Here is a 6,000-nt window from a genome sequence, read left to right as displayed (position 1 = left end):
GTCATGAACGATTCTAACAACAGAAGAAATAAGCAATAGCAAATAAGTGAAACAAGTGTATCAACGATGTCTCGCTCAAATAAGACTGTGATGCACTCGCGTATACTTACCTCAGTAAGAGGTCTTGCCTGTAGTTTTACGTTCTGCTTCTTCATTCTAGATCTGGACCTGGGGAAGAGCATCGTGAGTCGGAACATCCTGACTGCTGGAAATCTCGGCAACAGCGAAGGAAACAACGAGGCAGCCATAGCGGTCATCATGAGTTTGCTGGAAGTGGACTCTGGACTTGGTGGACCAGTGGACTTCAGAGGAATGACGTGGCCCTTGCCTTGAAACACCCGTTCGCACTCCTGTTTACGCAGACCTCTCGAGAACCGTTTCTCACGTCGAACAGAGAAGAATGCTGCATCTATGGGCACACATGCGAAGACATTGCATGTAGTCCGTATTCCCTCCGAAGTTTGTGTACGTTGCCGCACAAAACCCGGAGTCACGCTTCGCTAAAAACCAAGCCCAGCAGGAAACGTTTCCAAGAACTGGCGTCCATATCTTCTAGCGCGGTTCGCGGTAAACCACGTGGCGTGCTTGTCGTAGAGTGCTGGTTTTATTATTTACCTAGGCTTCCTGTGTTTTAACAGCGAGTTCTGCTTCTATACAGCGATGTCGGATGTGCTCCATTATTTCCTTGTCCATAGATTGACGTGGCACCATGTCATACAGCCGCTTCACAAGCATCGTTACAATAAACTCTATACCATTGCTGCACATTCCCTGAATGCGTAAACGCGCATTTGGAATCGCAGGCCTCAGAAAAAGATTAAATAAAGAACACTGTGACGAAAGGCTGCGCTGACAGTGGTACAGATCACTTGCTATCGGGTTAGAGCACGTTAGAAGCTGTTTGTACAATACTCGTAAAACAGGCAAAACAAGTGTCTGATTTACCTTGTTTCTGCGTCGTATTCTTTGCAAAGCGTCTGCCGATGTCCGTACTGTGAGCCCTCGAAGACACGTGATCTGAGGCGGGCTTTGGCTGACACGCAGTTGGAAGTGATAGAGGTACGACTCTGTAGACGCATCATGTCATATTCGATAAGTCTACTCGACGCAGCTGTGTTGGCGACATAATGTGAGCTGTGATACCATGAACTATACCAAAACACCACTCTACTTGCGACAAAGGCAAAGAAAGTTAAAACCGAGCAACAGTCCGAGTCACGTTGTGCAAGTTTGAACGGTGTGCTTGAATCACGTTGTGTTTCAATCACGATGATCTTAACGATAATCGTGAAGGCTTTGTTCGTGTCATAAATTCCATAAGAAAATGGAGTTATGCAGGCAACTAAACTGACCGATGATTCTGTGTTCGCCATAAGGTGTACGTTGCAAAGGTTTTTTAATAAAAGAAATAGCTCAATGATACTTTATTGTGTATATGAGCAAAACCCATGGGTAGTGTAGCTCGTAAATTGAAGAACCGCATATGTGAATATTTTTGTCAAGACCGAGGTCGTCACCGGAGGTCGCGATGTTATTGTTCCACGACCTATTGTATTGAAGTTATTCATTTTCTCCTGTTCAAAATACATATGTTTGAAGCATTATGACATCTTTGTTGCTGTTGTCGTTATTCTTGTACCATTGTGCCACCGGAGGATCGTTTGTTTGCATGAGCTCTGCAACGAGAAATTCTGTGACAGAAAACAAAAAAAGGAAGATGTTTCTCATGAGCCTAACTCTGGGTATTCATCACACAGGCAACACACGACCCCGATTGGAAGTATTCTATTTAGCGATGGCTTGGCATTTGAAACTTCATTGTGAAATGTTCATGTGGAACAGCGCGCTACGAAGCTACCCAAAGGTGATCCTTTCTTAATCAGTGCGGTTAAGCCTTGTTACAGCGAGTGAGTACTTCGGAATCCCGCAAGGTAGCGAAGGCCTACGAAAAGGAGAAACGACAGCCACACATTCGTAGCATGAGCCCACGAGGAAATCTGCAAGGATTTCTCCGAACAAAGCTCTTCAAGTTGAAGACAAATTCGTCCTGGTTCCCGGACCAAGACGAATTTTTTTTTAAGCTAGAACAATTTTTTCAACGTACAATTCTTTTCTTAATGCGGGAGAGAGAGAAGGATGAATGAAGGAGAGAAGCAGAAAGGTTAATCAAGCTAGGACTTTGGTCATTGGGCTACACAACTAAACTAGAAATTCATGGCAGAAAAATGGCTCACGTGGTAAAATATCTCGACTAAAAGAAGGTCGATCTAACTTCCACAAGTGTGCTTTTTGAGCCAAGTAGCTGAGACACTCGACATTAGAGTGTGGCAGCGTGGGTTCGAAACTCAGCACAGCCTCGAGGCTTTCCTTTACTTTATACGTCTATTTATCTTTAGCGCATTAATATGGTTGAGAGATACACACGTCCTGGAAGCCTGGATCTTTTACTCACGGGGCTTTGGGAGCGTGGGACCTTAGGTTCAAAACTCGGTGCAGTTTTGCAATTTTTTTATTGGTACGTGTATTTCTTCATGCTGCGTTCCCGAGGTGTGGAGATAGTGATGCTGTGCATGCCTGAGCCTTTAGCCCAGTGATTAAGGCACTCGCTTTTGGAGCGTGAGCCAGTAGTTCGGAACTCAATGCAAGCTACAAGTTTTATTTTGTTTTCTATATATGTTTCTTCAGTGCGATTTTTATTACGTGGCAGAGAGATGGCTGGATGGACAGACACCTTTAATCATCGAGGCGGCTTCTATGCCATCGACGTATACAGAAGCTCCGCTCACAGTCTCCTTTTCGAGTAGTGTAAGTAAATCAAGTCATCAATCAATCTTTACTAGTCGAGTAAGCAAACGGGTAATACAGTGCAGGTAAATATGCAGGAGATGTCCCAAGGTCACAAACTTCAGGCTGCAGGTGATTAATAAGTAGGAAAGATATAGTAAAAAACTCTGTGATAGCGGCTCAACTTTAGTGTGACGTCACACCGTGCAAAGACGGCCCTCCTGTGCGCGCAGGAGCCTCCCGAGCAGAAGCTCCTCTTGATGCTTCGGCTTTCCTGCAATGCATATCGAAAAGCAATTGAAAAGTTTGGGGCTCTTATCATCCCTGATAAGGCTCAAGTTTTGTCTGCTGTGACAACTTGCAACAAAGGATACACTGTGCGTTTATATTGGAGCATCCCTAGCTGAAGCTTCTCCTGGTCCGTTTGCTTTCCCGCAATGCTTGTCGAAAAGCAGTCAAAAAAGTTGGGGCTCTTATCGCCCCTGATAAGGCTAAACTTTTGTTTGACTTCACAACTTGCAACGAAGGATATATTGTGCGTTTAATTGGAGCCTACAAACTTGAAGCTTCCCCTGATGCGTTTGTGTTCCCGCAATGCATGTCAAAAACGCAGTCGAAAAGGTTGAGGCCATTATAACTCCCGATAAGGCTCAACTTTAGTCTGACGTCATCGGATTTTTAGCCATTGCCGACATATGCGAAACAAAAAGATGCCATATTAAGTCCACCACTTCAAGGTGTGACGTCAGACAAAAGTTTAGTTTTATTAGGGGTGATAACGGGCCTAAACTTTTTAGGCTGCTTTATTGACATAAATTGCGGGAAAGCCAACGGATCACCTCGTCGCGGTGGTCTAGTGGCTAAGGTACTCGGCTGCTGACCTGCAGGTCGCGGGATCAAATCCCGGCGGTGGCGGCTGCATTTCCGATGGAGGCGGTAATGTTGTAGGCCCGTGTGCGCAGATTTGGGTGCAGAACCCCAGGTGGTCGAAATTTCCGGAGCCCTCCACTGCGGCGGCTCTCATAATCATATGGTGGTTTTGGGACGTTGAGCCCCACATATCAATCAAATCAAATTAAAGCCAACGGATCATGAGAAGCTTCAGCTCGGGAGCCTCTAATATAAACGTACATTATACCCTTCGTTCCCCGCCGCGGTGGTCTAGGGGCTAAGGTACTCTGCTGCTGACCCGCAGGTCGCAGGATCGAATCTCGGCTGCGGCGGCTGCATTACCGGTGGAGGCGGAAATGTAAACCCGCGTGCTCAAATTTTGGTACACGTTAAAGAACCCCAGGTAGCCAAAATTTCCGCATCCCTCCACTACGGCGTCTCTCATTATCATATGGTGGTTTCGGGACGTTAAACCCCACATATCAGTCAATCAATACCCTTCGTTGCATGGTGTGACGTCAGACAAAAGTCGAGCCTTATTAGGGGGGATAAGAGCCTTAATATTGTATTAAAAACCCAGCGCAAAAAACGGCAGGAAAGAGAGGAGACAGGCCAGAGCACTGACTTACAACTAATCTTTTATTTAGAAATGCGAACACAATTATATTGTCACGTGCGTTCTGCGAGAAAGGCGAAGGCGACAGCGCATACGCGCATCTGCAAGCTTTTATGCAGAAAGCAACAATGAGAAAGACGAGACTCTCTGGCGCGCGGAAAACAAGAAGACCGTCCCGCTGCTGCTTTCTCAGCTTCTTCAAATACGACCTGTCTTCACGTCACAATATATTGGCAAGCAAATAACACGTGTCTACCACAAAATCACAAATGTCGCAGAAACGTCACCATCGCCGTGTCACCACTCTGTTTCACTGCGCACGTGTTTATCTCAAAGATAGGAAATTAATATATTTTAAGAGAGGGTTACAGACGCTCTACCAATGCATTGATCTTCAAGGCGTGCAATTTCAGCCGCTTTCATTATCTCCCTGATTTTCCTTTCTTTGTGCCTGGCAAAGACCTTAGTGTCGCGAAACTGTGGTGTGCAGCCACAATCCGTACAATGGATGCCATGGTGGCCACTAATATTCTTCACGTTATACTCGTGCTCCTTCAACCTTATGTTTACGCACCTTCCTCTTTGGCCCACGTATATTTTTCTACAGGAGAGCGAAATCGAATACACTACATTTTTCTCGCTTTGTATGTAGCTCAATTTATAATTTATTGCGCAGAGTTGATGAATGCTTGCGGGTTTGTTTACTTGCGTACACATAGACAACAGCTTTCTCGGCGCAGAGAACAGCACTCTGACACTGGCATGCTTCCCTATCTTTTTCAAATTGTGCGTGATCCCACGCATATACGGTATAACAGTACACTTTTGATTTTTGTTGCAATGCAATAGTGATTGCCGGTCCTGGGTATGCTGTAGCTTTTTCAGAATGGATTCTGCGACAGAAACTGACAGATGTGGTGGATAACATGCTGCCTTGAGGCGTTCTAGCTGTTTACTGAAGCCCTGAAATTCAGTAGCGACAATACTTTTTAAGGCATTCATAAAGCACGTTGTGACAATAGATCTCTTCGCCTATTTAGAATGAAGGAATCAAAAGTTAGCAATGGCTTGTTGGCTCGTGGCTCATACTCCCAGCAGATGTGATCTGCGTCAAGTTTAAGCTTTAGATTGAGAAACCTAATGATACGTCCCACTGGTAACTCATGCGTTAAAACAAGTGGCTGTAAATACTTTCGAATATCATTTAACACTTCCAACATTAGTAGTTGTAGGCCCGCTTCGTCCGTGTGCTAAATAACTAATGAATCACCTACGTAGCGGAAAACCTTGGTCCAACTTGAAACTTTCATATGGTCCGCCACTTCCCTATCTAGATGCGCTAAAAAAAAAGATCACTGAATATCTGTGATATGTCAGAACCAATGCAGACACCATTTGTCTGGATGGAAACTTGTCATTCCATTTTGCTAAAGTCGAAGAAAGGTACAGAAATAGGTTATATCTACCACTTACTGCTGGCGATTGCCACCTTGGGAGAACTATCATGTTTTCAGCATTACCAGCGAGATGGCGCAATGAGCGCGCATCGCCTAGGAATACTGTATATGCTACCATTAGGTTGGTGGTGGTGGTGGTGGTGGTGGTGGTAGTGGTTAGAAGAGGGAAAAGGCACCTGATTTCTGCAGCCCGGTCGGGAGCACGGCGCAGTGCCTACATTAGGTTGCAGAGTTGCGCACACCAGCGCCTCC

The sequence above is a fragment of the Rhipicephalus microplus genome, chromosome 3 (assembly GCF_043290135.1).
Source record: "Rhipicephalus microplus isolate Deutch F79 chromosome 3, USDA_Rmic, whole genome shotgun sequence".
Lineage (NCBI taxonomy): Eukaryota > Metazoa > Arthropoda > Arachnida > Ixodida > Ixodidae > Rhipicephalus > Rhipicephalus microplus.
The sequence above is the reverse complement of the archived record's forward strand: the minus strand, read 5'-3'. Positions refer to the sequence as shown.